Here is a 22,367-nt window from a genome sequence, read left to right on the forward strand (position 1 = left end):
ATTATTATGTTTTGAGACATTGACAGATACTTTCACACTGAAGATTATATAAGGGCTGATCAAAGCATACAGTGTGTGTTGAAAAACAATTTTACATTAAAAGGTACATTGCCATGAATCCCTCTCAAAACACTCCCCATTGCTCCAAAAACTTATCCAATTATTCTTGCCATTTCTGAAGCATTTCTGGAAGTCCTCTTTCATGAGAGTCTTTAGTTGCTCTGTCATAGCTGCCTGGAGGTCCAATTCAAAACATTAATGGGAACAGTTTGTATCACAGATAAAGATTACAGTGTATTCTCATCCGCATTAGTCACCAGATCTGACACTGCCTAACTTGTGGCTCCTCCCCAAATCAAAGTGACATGAAAGGTAAACATTATGAATAGATTCAGGACATGGAGGCAGCCACAACAAACACACTCAGTGAATGATAACTTCCAGAAACACTTCAGAAAGTGGCAAGAATAATTTGAAGTGAGAAGGAATATTTCTTGACTTGAGCTACTTTGGGTGTTCTTCTCTGCTCTCTAACCAAACAAACATAACAGCAGATGTTCTGAGCAATCTTCATGGGCTTGCAGGCCCCCTTCTCTATTTCTGGCAATTAGTTAGCGAATTTTCTCATTTGTAATGATCTTTAAATATCACATCAAATCTTGCCACACTGGCCATAAGCTTATTGCCCAATCAAGAGTACTGATTCAAGTAACAAGGGGAGAGAGATGGAGACAGAGGAGGAGGATAAAGATGAAATGTACTCATCACATCCACAAGGGCCAGTGTAGAATATCTGAAAGTAGAAGAAACAACTGATAGGTCTTTATTTAATGCCACAAGTTTAAGCAGTAGATAAACAGGAGTGGTTCCCAAATATCAATAAATATATTTCTGGGGCACCTGTTAATAATGGAAGTACCAAATACCAGTTCCCCAAATTTAGATGCTATAGAGACTTGGTGGTCATAAATCTAAAGTGTTTGTCAATACATCTGATCATACCAATGCAGGAAACACTCTTCATATACATGGCACATAAGAAAGCTCTGCTCTTATTTGCAGCACTTAGATAACCATATTTTCAAAAATTTCATGACAGCCCCCACTTTCAGTGTCTATTTGTTTCCGAATCCCACATGCCCTCAGAAATTTAGAAAATAAATTAAAGAGTATAAGAGTGGATCAAAGAAAAGAGTGGAATAGTTTTTTTCTTTTTTTTTCAAATTAACTAGGCTCACTGGTTAATTTTCATAGACCAAGTGTTCTGCCTTTAGACCTGCATCAACTAGAACAGAATCAACTAATTGACCTCCTTTTGTCAACACTTGGGATATCAGGGCCAAGATACAACACTGTGAGTCACAACACTCCCTACCACATTGCCACAGGTTGTTTTATATTAGTGCTTTAGCTTCTAACACCAATTAGTGCTTTGACTCTTTTCTTCTTTTAGTACTGGGGATTGAACCTAGGGCCTTCACACTGAGCTACAGTCCCAGACCTCCATTTTAATTTGTGTGTGTGTGTGAGAGAGAGTGTCTCCCTATGCAATGAAACTGCCCAGCCTGGGTTTAAAATTGTGATTCTCCTCCATAAGACTCCCAGAGTGCTGGGATTATAGGTGTATGCCACCACATTTGGCTTGATGTCTTTCTTTCAATGACTTCGCTTCATGCCCTCATTTCTTGAGTCATTTTTTAGAAAAAAAAAAAAAAAAAAGACTTTTTGAAGAGCAGCTGGCCATTCTTGAAGACAAGGTAGCTTAGTAAGGAATTTAAGCTAAATGTAGACTTAAATGTCCACTTTGTTTTAGGGGCAACGAGACAGATCATAATGTGAGAAGTGGAAACTCCTTAAGAACAAGGAAAATCTTTATAATCCTGCTGAAGAAGCTCCCTGAATATCTGGATCTAAGAATGACCCGAAGGTTTACCAAGTTCCAGATTAGAGTCCATCCCTGATCCTTACGCGTGCGTGGGTGCACTCAAATCTCATTTCTGCCCAGCTGTCTTATTCCTGCTTAATTTTCCTCAACTAAGACCTGTGCAGAAGGAAGAGTTAAGTCTGTCTTCAGAAGATTCTGTCTGACTGAGGTGGGTGTTGTTCATTGCTGCCTGCCTGCTTGATGAAAAGTAGTACATTGAGCTTCTAGATAGAGTTATATAAAGGGAGATCAAATAAAGAAAGAAAAAACTCCCACTCATAGAGGTAGAAAATATATAGCCTTTTGCAAAATGTACAAAGGAGAATTCATAGACTCAGGAGTGGTTTGGTGTTCCCAAAATACACAGCATTTCATGTAAGAACTTAAGAAGATGGAGGACTCCATTAAAGCCAAGCCATAAAAACAGAAGACTAAGTGAATTTGTCTTGTAATTTGTTTTATTATCTCAGAATTTATAGAAAGCAGTTCTCCCTAATGCACAAATCTTTTTTAGTTTTGTTCTCTTCCTTTTTTCCCCCTCTCTGCTTAAAACTTTCAATGATAGGTGGTCTTGGAAAGTGCTGAATTAAGACTTGGCAAAGTAAAGTTCTATATATTTGGCTTGTCCTGCAGTTTTAAGTCTCACAAACTACTGCCTTACCTTTGTCTGAGAGAGTAAAAATCAAAGAGGAAGCAAAGCGCAATCATGAAAACGCTGACAAGGACAGATGTGCGCGTGCGCACGTGCGCGCGCGCGCGCGCGCACACACACACACGCACACACACACACACACACACTGTACACAAAGACATGGCCACATGCACCCATTACCCTTTTGTGATTTAGTTAAGGAAAGCATTGCTTCTATTCTTGAACAAATTCCACCTTCTCTCATAACATTCATCTATCTTAACGGGACCCAAAACCAAGGTAGGATTTATTTTATCGTAATGATGAGAATTATCTATTGAGCTTCAATAACAAGTACCACCGAATACCGTTGGGAAATAAGAGTTTCACAAATATTTATAATTTAAACTGTGCTTTTCAAATTATGATTCTTTATTCCATAAGCATTTATTGAACATCGACCGTGTGCCAAGCATTGTTCTAAGCTTTGAAGATACAATGAAGGCAACAATGTCTTCTCTCAAAAACATTATATTCTGGAAAATTTTGTCAACTAAGACCACAATAATTCTGTTGTACATTTTTTGAGAGAATATGACACTAACAGGTGTTTTAATATACACGCTGTGATAGTTCTACTAGATAATGCTACTTCAACGATAAAAATCTAATCAACACAAAAGAATACTGAAGTTACATGAACCACAGTGAATGCCTTTATCTATACCAGGAAACATCTAAGTTCACCAATAAACGTAGTAAGTAGATAAATAGTGTAAGATGCTCTATCATTGAATAGCAAACATGAACTTTCCAAGAAATTAATCAGAAAAAAAGCCAAGTAATAACAATACTTTATGGTATCTTTGGAAATTACAGAATGTGGTTTTGCATGTACTGCCAAGTAGCTGTAATTAATTTTGTTTGGCTTGACTTTATGTTAAAACTGGGACACTATATTAGAAAAGAAGTTTTGTTTCTCACTAAAATTCTACACTGGTTAGTCTCCACCTGAGTGCAAATATTTTTTTAACCAAAGTAGTTGATATTATATGTTTCACTTCCTTTAATAAGCCTTCACGTTTTCCACAGAATTTACTTTTAAATATTCTTCAAATATTTATCACATTAGATTTATACCTTAAACACATCAAGATAAGTGGAAATATCCATACCATCCCTAATTTATTTTTAACCAAAACATGGGAAGAATCAACTTGCATCTTATAGCTGGCTCAGCATATGAGATTTATTTCTGGAATTCTGACTAATTCTAAGTAAGCTATTGGGTATAGATATGTGTGTATACATTTTGAATGTAAGTATTTTTATACATAAACACGTGCATATATCCACTGCAATTAAAATAACATAATAGTCTCATAGCACTGGGCTTTATTTGAATTATAAGGAAGGAAAATAAGAAAAGCCAATCATTTCCAGCATAGGTAAATTTGAGTTTTTTTCTGCTCCCTAATAGTTTTCACTTGCTACACTTTTAATTGTAAGGCTGACATCATTTCTTTGGTTATAATTACTGTATTAGTAGTAAGTCTTTAGTTTGTAAAAACACAAGGACCTATAACAGGAATACATTTTAATGTGATACAGAGGAAAGGAGAATGCAAAGCAGTGAGTGGGATAAGGAAGAAAGAGAAACATCAGTGAATGCTCAAAGGAAAGGACCCTGTGTCACAGCAAATCCCATGTTTGTTTAGAAATTACATGCTTAGAATTACAGTTAGAAAGATTAAGCATCATCTATTCCGGAGAAAAAAAGTGTGCCTGAATGTGTGTGTGGTGTTTGTATGTGTGTTCTTTTCTATTTTTTTGAGAAGTTTCAAATTAAAGAACATAAACTTTTGCCCAATGCAGGAATATTCTTGGGCACTGTAAACTTTTGGATTTTCCTATACATTTTAGGGTTGTAAGCAACAGAAAATATACTATTTTAAGATAAACACCCATTATATATTACAATATGTCTTAAAATGAGAACGTACAAATTCACAAGTATTAGATAACTAACTTTTAAACACTCTAATGTCCTGTAAGGCTATAGATCACCATTTACAATTTCCCTTGTGAAAGCCCTTATCAGCCTGTGCAGTGTTTGCTATCAAAGCATCATGCCCAGGCAAAACATCTGGTCACTTATTAGTCAGAATCCTTTCAGGAGAAAGAAACTACTAGTTATTTTAACAAAGGAATTAAATACAAACCATGGTCACCTGGGTATCACAGAAATGAAAGACAAAGGTGGGGACCCTGTCCATTCAGCTAAGTAATAACTGGAGGACAAAGCTATCACCCTTAAGGTCTAGGGAACCCATGAAATCAGAAGGTATTATTAAAATTTAACTAGTAGGGAGGAGTGCTGCAGGCCTGGGACTCTAGGGAGAGGTTCCTGCTTAGCTGGGACTCTAGGGAGAGGTTCCTGCTTAGCTGGTGCAAGAGCAGCCCAGAGAAGAACCTTATGGAGCTAGGTCCTAGATTAGCTGGTTTTCAAAAATTAGAGGAGGCTGTAAGACCTCATGTCTAGAATGTGGAAAAGCTGGTAACCTGGACCATTTGTGGCTCTTGGAATCTAGTGTTGGTGTCTTAGAAAGAACTATTTCAAGTGTGAACGTGATAATCCAAGACAGTTTATCCACTTTCTCCTGCTGCCTTCCAATCTCCCTTTAAGGCCCGTAATTGCCCCAGCCTAGAAGAAAACATCTAGTTAAGGAGAGGGCTCATGTTCCACAAAAACACAAAGCCAGATATTTGCGGGTACATAGGTTGGAATCATAAAGAGACAATAACTTCACAACTAGTGCAGAAGGGAAACAAAATATATTAATTTGTCATAGCAGATCACTACTATTTACAGAGTTATACTTGTAGTTCTGTAGTGGAGGAAACAAAATTAGTAATTTGTAGCATTTAATAACATTTAATATATCCTGAGTTCTGTGCTAAGAGCTATGCATTTGGTATTCCGTTTAATCATTAAGATGTAACCGGTGAGATGGGAATCACCATGAACCATGAAGAGAGTTATCCAAACTAATTATAACCATGGATTTCAACACAAAAATTTCATTCAGCTGTGATTTCATCTGGTCTTTTTCTCTAAAACTGCACCTTTCTCCAACCTGTTTTTCTAGATTGCCTATAAGAAGAAAAACCAGATGGATTTGTTTACTGGAACTATAAGTTGCAGCTTATGCAAGCAATAAAGTCCTTTCTCTTTGCCTCTAGTTGAGAAAAGGTGGTTTGTTTTGCTTTGTTTTGTTCATGTGCTAGTGGGTACTGAATTGAACCCAGGGCCTTCACATTGAGCTACGTCCTCAGCCCTTTCTAATTTATTAAAATTTGATCCAGAGTCTTGCTTAGTCACTAAGATAGCCAGGCTGGGCTTGGGCTTAACAACTGCCCTGCCTTAGCTTTCCAGAATTCCAGGATTATGGGTATATGCTCTCACTCTCAGTTAAAGAGGTGACAAAAATTTGAGGAAAATTGGAACATCTGAATTGGTTGACCTTAGGAACATTTTGACTAAAAAAATAGTATTTTCAGTTCAAACCATGACAGTATTGTTAATAAATCATCACAGCTGTAAATGATGAAAAGAAAAAATCTTTGAATTTATAGAGAAATCAATGAGGTGAAACTAGAAAGTCAAAATAAAGTAATAAACAAATAGTTAGCCAGTTAGAAATAGATGTTCACATACAACTGTTCTATTACTATAATAATTTAACTTATAAACATAGGGAATAGTTGTAACTATGATTTACTCTTTCATCTCTTTGTCAAATATTCTGCCTGATCAATAAATACACAGACAACTACACACCTATGCAACTTCCCTGGATGACGTAAAGATAGAGGTGTTTTATCATAACTGTGAATATAAGGAAACCAAGATTTAGCTATAAAATGGCAAAATGGAATTTAATACTAGATTTATCCAATGCTAATGATCTATTTGTGCTGTCACCCATATAACCACATTTCATGGATGTTGTGTCAGGTGTGAAGGAGAAGGACCACTTTGATTTCTTTTATTGATACCTTTTCCCTTTAGCTTAAGTTTACGCATATGCATATTGGAAGTAGACCATTAGAAAACTAAAGCAGAAGAAAATCCAGCTGTCCAGTATAATACCTTTTCCTCCATTTCCACCCCAATTCCCACTTTAATCACAACCAAGATATTTTTAATCACTTGTCAAGGGCAAATGTCCCCAGATTTTAGTAACTGGAAATGTCTCCCAAAAATTTATGTTGAAATTTAATCTCTCATAAGATAATATTAAGTGATGGAGCCTTTAGATGGTGGTTAAGTCTTGAAGTTCTGCCTTTATGGGTTTAACATCTTCATAAGAAAGGTATGAGGGGTCCAGGGATATACCTCAGTGGCATAGCACCTGCCTGGGAAGCGTGAGGTTGTGAGTTTGATTCTTGGAAGGAAGGAAGGAAGGAAGGAAGGAAGGAAGGAAGGAAGGAAGGAAGCAAGCAAGCAAGCAAGAAAGAAAGAAAGAAAGAAAGAGAGAGAGAGAGAAAGAAAGAGAAAGAAAGAGAGGGAAAGAAAGAAAAAGGTAATCCTTGCTGCAAAGTGGAAAATAATGTGGCTGAATTATGTCCATGTTCCAGTGCTTTGTGAAAGGTGGAATTTATGAGAGATTAAATAGGATACTTGGAGAAATCGCCAAGTAGAGTTTTGAAAGAATTGCATGCCTTCTCTTGACCACGTACAATAAAAACATAAGGAGAGAGAGAGGTTGGAACGTATTCAAAAGGGACAAGAACTCAAAGATTTGGAAATTTTTCAGCTTCTCCAGATTGTAAAGCACAAAAAGATGTGTTCAGAAAAGAGTACTGAGTATGGCCAATCCAACATGAGCAGCACTCGGCACAATGCTTAGAAAATAACAATTGCTTAACAAACCTTACCTCTCATGACTGTCAATAAATGGTCTAGCTACAGTGTCCCATCTTCTTTTCCATTTTGTAAAAAATGTTTTTGGGACAAACTAAATATTTATGAGTTAATGGTTGGGAACAGATTTCTAGAAAGTGTTCCTCATGCAGCAAAGACAATGTATTATTTTCCATAGTAGATGTTTAAAAACATAAACCTACCTTATCACGTGATATTCTCCTAGACACAACTTAAGTTAACTGTCTTCATCAACAGAATGTGAATTCGATGCCTCCTCCACTGTCCTCTAGAACACTGCTTTTTTTGTTTGTTTGTTTGTTTTTCTCCGGTACCGGGAACCGAACTCACGACCTTGCGCTTGCCAGGCAGGCGCTTTTGCCGCTGAGCTAAATCCCCAGCCCCTAGAACATTGCTTTTAAAGAACCTAGATGTGCACAGCATTATAGAACAAGAACCCCCTGGTGATTCCAATTAAAAATCATGTTACTTCAATTCAAAGACAGTTCTTTCCATCACTTTAACAAAGAAATATGTTCAGTGTGGGTTTACTTTTGGTAGAATATTTTAAAAACTTTTATATGACTTTCTCTTATTATTGGGTACACTACTATTTTAGTCTATCAGAAACCTCCTAGACACTTAAAAGAATGACATACTCATTATGTAAGTAAACAGTAATGCCATGCAATTGTCTTGCTTGACAGCAAACTAGAGATGTCCCCCCAAAGTCTCATGTAGTTATGGGTCTGGCTTCAAGAGTTTATGATTGATTCAAGGTCCAATGCTGGGATTATGAGTCTAAGGGCTACACCCGCCCTGGAGCAGGTTGCCTGCATACAATATAAGGGAGGGAAAGAGGCTTGTTTGCAGGTCCTCCCTTTTCGTTCTTGTCTCAGCTTTTGCTGTTTTCCACCGCCATGAACTGTTGCCCTCTGCAGTGTGCCACTCTGCCTTGGAGCCAGCTGAGTATTGACTGAAACCTCCACAAACTGTAAGGAAAGTAAACCTTTCCTTCCTTAATTCTGGGCTTCAGGCATTTTGCCTCAGCAACAAGAGAAAAGTAGCCAAGACAAAGATCATCAATAAACTACTAAGTTTCTATTCCTCATCTCTGTCTTTCCCAGCATGTGGTAATCTCAGATATTGGATCTACATCAACTGTACCTAGAATATGCTAGGGCATCAATGTTTTTGAATCTTTATGAATCACGTAAAATGTAAACAAAAAAATAAAAGCCAAGAATGTAATGGTAAATGCAAAAAACAGGTTTTAATTCTCTTCTCCAGCATAAACAACAGAATGATTTAGAGAAAGCCATTTAGCCTGTCCAGATCTCTGTGTGTTCATCTGTAAAATGTGCATAAATGTTCAGTATATATTTATTGTGAATGGGAATAAGTAGGAATATATTGTATGCATGCAACTTGACAATCTTAGCCTTTTACAGGAAGTTTAAATTGATGGTCTTTCAAAAGAGAAAAAGTAGGATTTGCCTCACATGATTGCAAATATTTTCCTTTCTAGTGCAGGGATAGGACCTGGCTGATCTGGGCATGCCTACCTGTGAATAAGCCTTCCTGTTCACTGTCTCCAGTTCACCTAAATCTGTCTGAAAGGTAGAGGCAGACAGCTGCGTCATTCTGTAACAATGGCCAACTGGTGATGGCTTTGTAAAGAGAGACGATCTCTCTGCTTGGTTATCCATCTGTTTTCTTTCCTAAGACCATTGTAAAGTGTAGGCATTATTTTCCATGTGTTGTCTTTAGAGCCTAGCAAAATGCAGGCATCTTTTTCCATCTATTGTGTCATGGAGGAGTAATTCCAAATGCTAGAAAGGTGAGTGATTGCTTGGAAAAGGTAACTTTAAGGTGTAGGCTGGGACAAAGACCCAATTACTGGGAAAAGGTGTTGAAAGGTGCAGGAGACCGGAAAGCTCACCAGCAACAACCCTAGAAGTCCACAGTTACCACGCGCTTGCTGTCTTTCAATGTGAGCCAAGGAGAACGTGTAAGTAAGACTTCATAATGAGAGACGAAACCACCCATGGCCGCAATCGCACAAGCATTTGCTTGACTTTTCCCACACTTAATTCCTCCCCTGTGGTCTACTCATCTTTTCTTGGAGACAAGAGTGGTTTCACTTTCCCTAGGGCTCAGCCAAGAAACCCAGCTGCCAGAAATGTGCTGGCTGATGCTCTGTCTACTGCTGCTTGTCTGCCACTTCCTTGGGTCTGTGTCTGTCAGGTCTGGAAAAGGAAAGAACAGAAGACTCATCTGTCAAAGAACCAGGCTCTCAGAACTATTTAGCTTATCTACAAATACCTCAAGTTAATCCTTTTTATGGCAGAGTAGTACTCCACTGTGTATAAGTACCATATTTCCAAGATATCCAGGGCTTGGGGAGGAAAGGAAAAAGGATGGAAAAAAAATAAAGAATTGGAGAAAAAAATGAAAATATAGCTTCTGGAACAAAAGTTTAAGGGAACAGGGAGGATGGGTGGGAAAAAGGATGAAAAAAGAATTAAGGGTGTTATGTACATGTACACATTCCCCTGGATAAATATAATCATTACATACTACAAACATGTACTAATAGAAAATAAAATTAAAAAGATTCATCCAAAAACAGCAACCAGAAATAATGTTCAAGCAAAGTATTTACATTAATAGAATTTCTATATAGGAATATCTGCCTATTACTAACTACCATCTTTGTCTTTAATTTATTAACTTTGCCTGTTTAATGTTGACCAAAAATTACTGCTTCAATAGCATGTTTCTTCAGTATTTATGAGAATGTAGCCATCCAGGAATTCCTACAGATAAAATTTTATCTAATTTACCTGAAGAACTAGCAGCTACAAGATCACATCAAGGTGAATAAATTACTTAGCTTAGCCAGATCACAAAAGTACTTAAAATAAAAGTATAATGATAGCACTATTTAAGTTTTTATCCAAACACGTAGGGATTTGTGAAATTGTTTCAAAAACTGTTAGACTTGAGCAACAAAGTGGAAGTTTTCTAAAGTGTGTTACTGTAAGGCGATGACAATAATTCGGTATTTACATGCAGACTTCCAGAAAATTAGCTCACTGTTCATTTGATGTGATGAGTTGTTAATATTATGTAAAATAACAAACTGGCATTTTAACTAAACAGAGACTCTGCACGGTTATAAAAGAATGACGGGAATCTAAGTTTGGGAGTGAGGTTTCCACTGACAAATGAGATATTCTGCGCAATGTGAAATTAGTCATTTACCACTTTCCGGTTGGAGGCATTTGGTCCTGATTTAAAATGTCATCATTATACACATCGTACTTATTATAGCCGTAAGTTAGAGGCAGTTTATTGGAAAGAGAGTCTGGTGTATCAGCCTGTTGTTTTTGAGACCGTAGGAATTTCACACTTACCTAAGCGAAGAACTGATCGTGTAGTGACGGCAGAGTCATTGCAACAGTGTTCTTGATCTGCTCAAGGCAGATGGCACGTCCAGACAAATGCTACACGGTTTCCTGTTCATCCACTTCCTGGATCTTTTACTTCCTGCTGGCAAGCAGTACTCAAACTTCCTGCCACTCCTCCAATCAATCCCATAAAATCCACCTGAAACACCAGAGTAGTTCCTGTTGATTAGTGTTGGAAGACAAAAGGATATTAACGCATGAAATGCCACATGAGCTGAAGTCACTTATTTAAAATGAAATTAGTGGGATGAACAGGAAAATAATTTGATCCAGCCCCTATAGCAAATTTGATCCAGGGCTATTAGATCTCAGAACATCTCCAAATGATTTTCTACCATTTTATGGACCGAATCCTGTTCTCATAATGTGTGTTGAAACTCTGCTCTCAAATGATAAATGTGTTTGGAGATTAAGGACTTAAAGAAATTCATTAGTGTCAAAGGAGATTGTAAAGATGGGACTTGAATCCAATAGGACTAGTGCCCTTGTAAAAAGGGTAAGAGATGCCGGAAGTACTTATGCACTGAGAAAATGGCATGGCAGGAAACAGCATAAGGGTATCCCCCAGCAAGCCAGAAAGAAAGATCTGTCTCCACTCCACCTCACTGGCACCTTGATCTTGGACTTCCAACATCCACAACTGTGGGGCAATAAATTTCTGTATTTTAAGCCACCTCAGTCTGTATTTATCTTACAGGAAATTAAACAGGCTAATACATACAGAGAGTCGCAAGAGATGACCTCGTATATTAAAAAGAGATAGTCATTACTTTTAAAATGCTTGTCCATTTATGAAACCATCTCTTCTGAAGCTAATAACAATAGCACAAATGTATTGAAATCTTTCTCTGGACTAGCATTGTTCTAGATACATTAATTTCATAAAGTCATGTTATCACTTCTGTTTTATAAGTAAGAAAATAAAAACTACAACCAGTGTAACAAACTGATCCATAATACCCTTAATATTGTAACTAGTGAAATAACTTACAAAATAACATATTTGTAAGTCCTATTATTTTCTGGGGAACAGTACAAGTGAACCCCTGAAGATTTGTGTATTTAAAACATTTCTTTAAGAATGGAAAAATTATAAATCTTCCACAAAATGGTAAAGGATTTTGGGTCATATTTTATTTTCTAATATATTGGAAGGTCCAGAAAATTAGATAAAAACACATTCCTAGGAAGAAGAAACACCACACTGAGCTGTAGTTATGAAGTACATTTCCTTAAAAATGGAGGAAATTATTTATATTTTAAAACAATTCTAGGATTACATAATTAAGGGATTACTTTTTCTAAAATCTGTAATAGAGATTATAATCATTTTTCATTTCTTTACTGACTTTTATATATCTCTACTTTAAAGTTCAGTACAAAAGTTTTCTTTCAAAACCCACATGGGTTTAGTGACCAATATATTTCTTGGTAGAAGGAAAGCTACCATAAGCTTATTTTTAACTTGTCAGCAAGTAAAAATCTAACTAATGTTGATTTTTCTCTGACAGTACTTGCTTGGAAGGTTCCATAGCTTTGATTAATATTTAAACACTAGAGCTTTCACAGCAAATTTACAAGCTGAAATTACTAAAGCTAAAATAAATAGAGGAACATGTAGCCGCTTTATTTTTTACATGGGCTAAAAAGCACAGCCATTAGGAAAAAGCAAGTAAAGAAAGAAGGAATTTTATTTTCAGTTTACTCTTCATTGCCTATGAGAAATTTGTCTGATGGAAGCATCCAGTAAGGTTAATAATGTTGACTAGTTTGAAGCTAATTTATTTGGAATTAGATGCTAATTTTGTCCTTACTGGCTTTGTTACGTTGTTCAAGTTAATTTCCTTTTTAAGTGCTTCAGTCTCCTCACCTGTGAAATGGGGTAATAATATTTAGAAGGACTTTAGCACACTTCACTTTTTTTCAAGACAGAGTCTCACTTTGTAGTGTAGGTTGGCCTTTAGTTCACTAGGTAGCCAAGGCTGCCTTTAAACTCACAGCAATCCTTCTGTCTCAGCCTCCAAGTGCTGGGATTACAGGTATGTGTCACCATGCCTGGCTTTTCAGAAGATTTTAAATGAGCTATAATGAGCATAATACAATGGACAATAACTGGGATATAAGTACCTCATATGTGCTATTAATGTTTCTTGTGAATATAAGATTTAAATATACCATTTAAATAAAGTCATGGTCTTATGACATTCAGCCATTCACTCAACAAATATTCATTCACCAAATATGCATTAAATCCAGGAATGAAATGGGCCATAAAGAGCTGCATAACTCCTGAGACTCATAGTCCTACAGCTAGCATTCTCCTGGCCACCCAACAGGACGGTGGATAGGTGCCTCGAACCGAGCTGTCTATTAGAAAACGGAACTGGAAAGTTGAAATGAGTTCAGGAAAGACTTTCTGAAAGGGGCACTGCTGGGTCTGAGTCTTGCAACTTTGCTGACTCAGAGTTAGCTATAAGAGGAAATGAAAGTCACCAAGGGGAAAGAACGTGGCAAACACATAAGAGTTTGAGGTGTTTAGGAAAGTAAACAAAGTTGAGTAGCTCACAATGAGTGCCATGAAAAAAACCAAGCCCATGCTGACTCCGGGACTCCTTACAATTCCCAGTTGTCTACAACATCGTGGTGGTCTCTTTCTTTTAGGATCAGTGCCTGGATCTGATGGTAGAGGAGGAAGAAAGCACAATAATGCATTTGTGCATGTGACTGAACTGGGTAGAGAAACCAATAAATAATTGTGTCAAAATCATCTCAATCCAAGATTGTGGTTAATTAGACATCATCCTAAATACAATAATATTAGAGTAAACTAATTTCACCTGAAGTTGAAAATATTTTCATATGTATCTCAAAGATGGCTAGACAAGTATTAGTCCAGAAAATGTTGCAACATATTTAAAATTAAAGCTCAATATCATAGAATCCCATGAAGCATAATAAAATTCCACATCTGGTTAAAGCATACACATTGTGTAAGTTATGGACCTGAGAAATTGCAAACTGAGTGTGGATGCAGTTTCAATTAATGACTGCTATTTATGACCCATCCTATTCTTTCTCTTGCATACAGAATTATTAAGCTTGTGGCACTCACTCAAAAGCCTGAATAACTGCAGAAAGATTTGAGAGGAGAAAAATATTTAATCATGCCAGTTTTATTGTAAGTCGGCAAGGTCATCTCTTCAGGTGGGCCTAAATCAACAATATTAATATGAATAATTTACCCAGCTTGGACTTGAAGCCAACTTACTATTTTATGCCTAAGGAAAAAATAACATGGAGCTTTGTAACTCTCCACTCTGACTGCTTGTAATGTTCATTGATCTGATGACAAACAGTGCATAAATCTGTTCTTTAGCAACAGAGGCAACTAAGCTGTCGATTAAAAATGACCGAGCAGAAATTGGAACGTGATTACCAGATCCATAGAACCTGGCACCGCACACTGACCCACATAGCTATCTCTCTGAGAAAAATAAGTGAAACGAAAAGCTCTTTAGAAAAATTGAATTGCAAGGAACATTTTATGAGATTGTTCTGAGTTATTTTTTCTGAGACAAAAAGATGATTTTCCAACTGATAACCCTGAGGACTCAATCCATATCTCTTCCAATTTTTATTTCCTTACTTAATTAAAAAGTGCAGAAAGTAAAATTGTATTTGCCAGTTCTGTTGATAACTAGAACCATCAACTAGTTTCCATCTGGTGCTCACATGATGTTAGAGGGGTTCGATGCAACAGAATCAACTTACACTCTTAGGTGGGCATCAAATACACTTATCACACTATTGAGGGTAGATAGTAGCAGCATATGCGACTGACCAGATGAGTTAGATAGTCAATTATTGCTTACCAGAAGCCATCAGAGATAAAGGATTTTCTTCTCCTAGGGAAAAAAAGAGAGAGAGATCTGAGACAGAAAGCCAATAAGCAGTTCAACCACTTGTTTAGAGTCATGTATGTCATTAATACATGCTAAAACTCTCCATCAAGACATACTGGGAAGGATTCCGGGATATATCAGTGCAGTTCACCAAATTGCTATGGGTCTCTGCCTTCTGAGTGCGTGGCAAGATAGCACTCCCAGTCTCTCTTGTGGCTGGGGGAGGCCCTGAGTCTACTAACAGCCAATCAGTTCCAAGCACAGCAACATGCACACCTTTCTGGACAGAGGATGGTAGTGTGCGTGCAAGACTCTCTAAAACTTTTTTTCCTCGCAAATCCAACTAACACAGTTCTAGCACATGGTTTCTATACAAACAAGGGTCCCTGAGAGAAGTAAAACAGAACAGTCTCTGGCTAAGCTGGGATACACCACTGAAGTAAAATAATTTTTTTTTCATAGTTTCTGGAATTTGGAGTTTATTGGTCTCCAGCCAACATCACTTACCCTCATAAATATGGACCACAAAGCCTTTTCTGCCCCCGCGATGGAGCTCATGAACTGAGAGAGGAATTATCATGAAGCCAAGTAGCAAGGGACACAGCTCATACCTCAAGAGGGAGCTGAATGAAATTTCAGTTTCAAAGAATGGGAAAATGTGAGCTCCAGGTGAGTAATCTGCAATTGCAGGCATAAACCAAGCCTATAAGCTAAATGTACTTGATGTCTGTAGAGGACTACAAAGAAGTTGCCCTAAAAATTCCAGGAAAAATGTAAAGGAATAATTGGAATTTAAGAAATAATGTGTAAACAATACAATGGGAATCTGACCAAAATATTTCTCAATTCAAAAGGAATCGTTTATAGAGAGTTTTTATTTAATGATCATAACATCATTTTGGGTATATTACACAATTCCACTATCTCCATAATCCTGGGACAAAAAGATTGTTACAATTTCTTTTCTGATTCTTTGCATGTGTTTCTGAAATAGGATGTTTCAGAAACCAAATACATATGATCTCTTAGATCCTTCACTGGACTATAAACTCTGTGAAGGAATATTTGGTTGGGATAATGCTAGCATTTAAAAATACCCCATTCCAGCATGCATGAAGCAATTGATTTCAAAGGATATTTTGGGAAATCATCACAGCAACTTTCTTGGACTTTCTACAACTATTCAAGGTCCTAAATATGTTTGCACTGGCTCCTCAGAACAAAGAAATAGCTGCTTCTCTGGAGTGATGATCCAAGATAAAGTAGCTTTGTTGAGCGTACACAGGAACTTCTTCAGTGCCATAATGAATCTCATCAAGTTTGCAAATATCATAAGAACAGATCCAGTGAATGTATCCAAAGGGAGAGATAAAAATAAAAAACCAAGAAATAGAGGTGGTTAATATAGTGTATTAGCAGAGGCAAAGAATTAAAATCTTGCTCTTCTGTTGATTAATTCTATCTTACTTTGAAGTTTTGCTGAGTCTTGTTCTGGAGATAACTCCTAAACTGTGCATTTTTCTCTTGAAACTTTAGGCAGTATTGAGTTCCCTTCTTCAGGACTGCCACTATCAGTATATTTGGCATATTGCCCTATAATATTTGTTTAGGCCTATATATGACTATTTTATGAGACTGAAACAGCTTGGAGAAGAGGGGTTTTTAGTGTTGACACTTTCAGTGTTTACCACTAGCACACAGGACAGGGCCTAACACAAAGCAGCTCAAAGCAAACAATGAACAAATACACTTTAAGCTAAATGATATGCCTGCTGAGAAGGTGATATCCTCCACTGCTTTTTGAATAAACCTCACTATATTCCCATCATGCTGCATTTTGAAATTACTGCAAAGGGCTTACTTCCCAGTGTCAAATTCATTTTCACACATTGTGCTCTAAGCTGTGTACATGCCACGTGCTCTCAAATCTTCCCATTTAATAAGAAGACTTTATTGTCTTTGTTTCACACACTAAAAGAAAATTTCGAAGTGACTATGTGCTTTGAAGAAAATAATCTTTCGCAGGAAGTAAGAACATATGCTCTCTTATCAGATGAATTTAATGCAATATCAGTAAGTCTGATGATTCTGAAACATGAGTAATATTTCTCCATGACTTGTAGTTCTAAGCAATCCTTAATAACATTATTCATCTTAATTCCTACCGCAACCATGTAGTCATGATGGATACGTGTTAGCTGAAATTTTGTAACTTGGGTGTATACTTATAAGGACAAAACCTCTGAGAAATAGATTATATGAGTTCAAATCCCAGCTCTGGCAAGATTTCTCTCCCAGTTTCTTCCTTTGTAACATGAGTACAATAAGATTTACCTCATATGTTTTTGGCAGGATGAAATTAATGAATAATTATAAAGTACTTAGGACAGCAGTTAAAAAATAGACAGTGCTTAATAGACATTAATTCTTATCAATTCTTCACTGGATGCAGTGAAGTCAACTCTTAAACCATTTCCTCTTTTAATGAAGCAGAAAAATGTATATATTTTAAAATATATAAAAATATATATTAATATATTATATATATATATATATATATATATATATTTTACATACTACTGTAAGGCCAGAGGTGTACTTTCAGGATGGAAAGCATATCACGGTCTAGAAGGCTCTTACCGTGAGGTCCACTCACCCAGCACCTGTGCTCCAACTCTCTTGGAAATGTGTCTGCAAAAGGATGGAGAATTCTAGGCTCTTTGCTGTTCACATGACTGCTTATTCCCTGCCTTCACTTGTCAGCCCTTTGCCCAGAAAATTCCTTTCTTTACACTGGGATTTGACTAAAACATCAAATATTCTGAGAAGGCTCCATGTACCTCTGGCAACCAAAATCCCTTTAACTCTTCCTGTAGCCCTAGTACCTACCCATGTGATCACCAGTATTGCTTCGTTTGAGTTTGTCCCTATGTCTTCCTTGCTGACCTACTGGAAAACAAACTATCTATGGGCAAGAACTAAGTTCAAACCTTTTTGTTTGTCATATCTCATACCTAACTGGAACACCAGGGCCTTTGACAACTAGGTATGAAATCAATAAAGGAATTCAAGAAACCTTTCCTGTGGATTTGAGCATATCTGCTTGATTACCTAGAACAGTGTTTCACAAGGAATTCTGTGTTAGGACAAAACAAAGCACAATAGAGGAGGGTTTGTCACCTGAGGTGAAAGCCACAGGCTTCCATAGTTGGGAGAATACTGTCATGGAGGGTACCCTCCCCACAAAGTGGAGGGAGGAGATTTCCATCATCATCAACCGCAATTTATGATGGTGGACGTCTCATCCTTCCACTTCTTCATCCATTTTCACTGTCTTCCTCAAACAACCGTAATGAACTAAAGGTGAGGTTTCTCTGAAATAATTGTGAATGGGGCATAATTGCTTGATCCATTGGAGCAATTAGATGATACCAAATCTAATAAATTCTCTGCCATTTAGAGAAAAACATACTCTCATCAAGTACCATTTTCCTTACAGGTAGAAAGGGACTAATAATGCCTACTGTGGCTTCCACATATGACTGTTACCAGGATGAAACCCTAGGCTAGTGGTAAACACAATTTGAGAGAAACAAATTCTATATAAACATGCTAATGGATTGAAAGTATATATTCCTAGGTATGAATTAATGTAATCCATTGTTAGTAGATTGGCTTTATAATTTATGCCATAAACTAGAACATAAATAAAAAGGAAATAAAATGCTTTTAAGAAATACAACAGAGCACCTGGTGATAGACTGATAGGACATTTCAGGTAAACCATCTCCCAAGTTGAGTGGATATTGAGAGACATTGGAAAGCAGAATTTGAAATGGTTATTCTAGCAAAATAAGTGTTTTTGAGTGTGTGGCACAGGAATTTTTGTTTTATATTTGGAGTATTTCTCACTTTTAGGAGGGAGCAAAGCAGGGTCTTCCCATTGTGTCTGCCGTCTTGCAGTGGAGGCATAGGAATGGCACACTGGCCAGTGAGACCTATAGGTTGTGTGCCCTGCTACACAAGTGTGCTGGCAGTAAGAACAACTCCAGTCATTTTCCAGGGGTAGAAATGTCGGTAGTTTTAGCAATGACCTGTGATTGATTGAGGCGTGCAAAGGGACAGAGGAAAGGCCCACTGCTTGTGGGATGTCACCTTAATGCGGGCTTGATTCCCAGCCTGATTATTAGGGTTGTTTCTCCTCCCTCAACTTCCAAGATTGGCCATGTGACTGCTCACTAGGATCTGTGAACTACCTTACAGCATACAATATGCTTCTTTTCTGGATAAATTAGCCAGAGTTGTTTCCACTGCATATAACTTTGATCTAGAAGCAGTCTAATAAATTGAAATACATTTTCTGGTGAAGCAACCAAAAACCTCGTAGTTCAATGACTTGTGTACAGTCTTATCATTATAATTAGAAAGGGAAGTGAAAGTCACTGTCAGACCCACCGTGGCTAATCTGGAGAATGTTGCCCTCAGCACGCTGCTCTACATGTTGAAGATAATCAATACATATTAGTGTTATTTCCTATGTGTGTATTATTGTTAGTTTTTCTATAACATGCTTTTTTTTACAGGAGCACAATCTATAAACCAATGATACATGAAAATACTCTTCTATAATGTAGCCAAATTATCCAAATAACGATTAAGAAAATTGTGTAACTATAGTTCAAATCCAAAGAAAACAACATAGCCATGGGAAACTATTTCAATAGTCTTTGTCTTCTGGAAGAAAAGGGTATTTTTCTGTAGAAAATAAAAAGCTAAGATTAAGCAATATGCTAAAAAGAGAAAAGTATACCTCTTAAATGGGTAAGAGTCTGATTTTTTATTCTGTAGAGAAAGTGGTCTCAGAAATACATTTTATGATGGTGTACTTTCATGCTAAAACTTAACAAGAACTTGGAACTTTCATCTTTGAAAAGAAATGCCACTGGACTGGATATTCTTTTCCATCTGTTTCTGAAAAGTATACCTTTTTTATGTCGTCCTCAAGTAATTTATTATGGGTGAATCCATTTCCTGTAACTAGGCCTTCCAAGACCACATACTATTCCAGAGGGAGAGCTTTAAGGTGTCATTTAGTATTGTCTTTAATACTACCCTTCCCTTCTTTCTCCTCTTTTACTTATTAGGCATGAAATGTGCTGGCCAGTTTATGAGTTCCTGTAAACAAACTCGTGTATAGAAATTCATGTATTGGTGTTGCTGCCAGTCCTTCTTCTGGCTTAGCTTTGGAGAATCTTCCTAAAAGATCTGAATTTTTCAGCTTCTAAACCAAAAGGCAACTCTAAGTCCAGAACATCTGTCTCTGTTGCATATCTCATTTTGGCCCTGGACTTCAGGAAGTGCTTGAATTCACAAAGCTGCCAAGACACATATTCACAAACTTGGGGTTAGAATTACCACGGAACAGCATCAATGAAGTCTCCTCAGACTTCTGAAATCCTCCAGTATCAGTAAAAAGGAGAACATAGAACCATTAAACAAATTAGCCTGAAATATTTTTAGGTACTATGAAAGTGATTGGTGCACTTCTGCAAAAGAGTATAGCGAGGAGGGCAAGCCTAGGAAAAGGAAAATATTAATTGAACAGGTAAAGTAAAAAGAGGAATAAAAAAATATCAAACTAACATGAATGCAAAGTCGTTGCTGGATATTCTTTGTTTCCAGAATGGAAAGCAGAGCTTCCTGCCAGAGAAGACTCATTCCAAGACACAGAACTGTTGCATGCCTGTTTCCATGGTTCTTATCCGTTTACCAAATCCCTTTCCAACATCAGCAGCACCTTTGCTGCACACCATCACCTCTGCCTGTGTTACTAGCAGTGCGGCTCGCTGCGTTAGCCTTGCTGTGGCACAAGACTGCTACTTTCCTGATCTCATGCTCTGGGCCTCAATATCCTGACTATTGAGAGTCAGTTGACTCCTATTCAGAGAAAGTTTGTCACTTATTTACTGAAGTTTTTGTATCCTAAGTGATGCTGATAGGAACAAATGTAGGGTATTCAATGCAAGTGTGGATTTTAGAGTTAGATCTCCTAGGTTTAAATTCAAATTCCACTTTGTATCTACTATTTGGTTTACCTATCTGAGCCACAGTTTTCTTCTATGAAATGAGGACAGTGGTATAGGTGCTATTCCAGAGTTACTGCTTATACTAAATAAGAGAAAATATATTAAAGTACTTAGTACAGCATTCTTATTCTACTTTGAATATTTGATCTCATTATTATCATGTATTCCATAAATTTTCAATCTTTTCTATCTTTCCACAGCAGGGTGGTCTTTAATGGACTAGTATTAATTCTCCACCTCAGTATCTTCCCATTTCTAAGTTCACTGTAAGTTTTCTGTCCAAATATTCATTCTGCCTATTAGACATCCGTAAGATTATTCTAAGTTCTTCTTTAGGAGAGACATTTTCTGTTTCCGCCATTTGCGGCTTAGGAGTACTGATTACAAATGGTTTGGATGGGATACTGGAGAATTATAGAAATGTTCTAATGCTGGAATTTATTCATTTTCCCTGTCTATAAATGTACTAAGAATTGCCAAATGTTACACTTATGGTGTGTGAATTTATAATACATTAATTACTTCAATATAAATGTAAAAAGGTAAACATAGTAATTGTTTTTAAAAGTTCTAAATATAACTTTTAGGAGACATACAAATATAAAGCACCAACGTTGGAAACAAGTATTTCATTGTTCCTTTTTTCTTGGAGTTGTTTTTTTTTTTTTTTTTTTTTGCCAGCACAATTATTTATTTTAGAAATACTAACATCACCCTCAGATAAATTTAGGGCTTCAAAATTCAAGCTGCACCTGTAAGATCCAGAAAAGCATATTCTCTGGATCTAGGAAGATTGAGAGAGAAGAAGTTTTGGAGTATGAACTTAGGTAGTCTGGAACCTACCAACATTTAGCTGCATAAAGTGTGAAGAAAAGAAAAACTGATGATGTGTGGAAAAAGTTGAAGGTATTTTGCCGTTTAATGATGTGACAGAATAGGGCCTAATGCAGTCCTCTACCCCTTCCAGTCAAGGAACACAAGGAATAGAAAAATATCAAACCAGCATAGACCCAAAGTCACCCAGTGAAACACACCTTAGAAAGGAAACTACCCTTACTAAAAACAAAGTCGATTTTACCAAAACATTTACTTTTATGAATTTAATCTAAAATAAGTAGAGATAACCCATGAACTGTGAGGCAGTTGAATAGAAGAAAATGTAGACTGTAGCACCTATGAAATAACTACTTTGGAGCAATAAGAAGCTCTAGTTTCGGTTGTATGAAGTTTTATATCAAGTACCCATTTTTTAAAAAATTCAGAAAATTCCTTTTGTATTCTGCATTACCATTTGCCTTTTGGCAAATTCTTGGTATGGTCAAAGGCAGCTAATTCTTTCCGCTAAATCATGTGCTAGCAGGATGAGTAGCTACTTGCTAACAGGATTGATATATTCTGGCAGGATATTAAAGTCTGAATTAAGA

General features: G+C 36.8%; 1 long non-coding RNA gene across 2 annotated transcripts in view; it reads left to right on the forward strand.

Moving 5' to 3' along the window:
• LOC102028577 overlaps positions 1-22,367 on the forward strand; it is an 85,839-nt gene that overhangs the window by 12,016 nt on the left and 51,456 nt on the right. For both annotated transcript variants that reach the window (XR_001235165.1, XR_261920.2), the window contains exons 2-3: positions 1,814-2,093; positions 15,320-15,526. This is a non-coding gene — a long non-coding RNA (uncharacterized LOC102028577). The remainder of the gene's footprint in view (positions 1-1,813; positions 2,094-15,319; positions 15,527-22,367) is intronic.

Source organism: Chinchilla lanigera, unplaced genomic scaffold, assembly GCF_000276665.1.
Source record: "Chinchilla lanigera isolate Chin_1 unplaced genomic scaffold, ChiLan1.0 scaffold00037, whole genome shotgun sequence".
In the NCBI taxonomy this organism is placed as follows: Eukaryota; Metazoa; Chordata; class Mammalia; order Rodentia; family Chinchillidae; genus Chinchilla; species Chinchilla lanigera.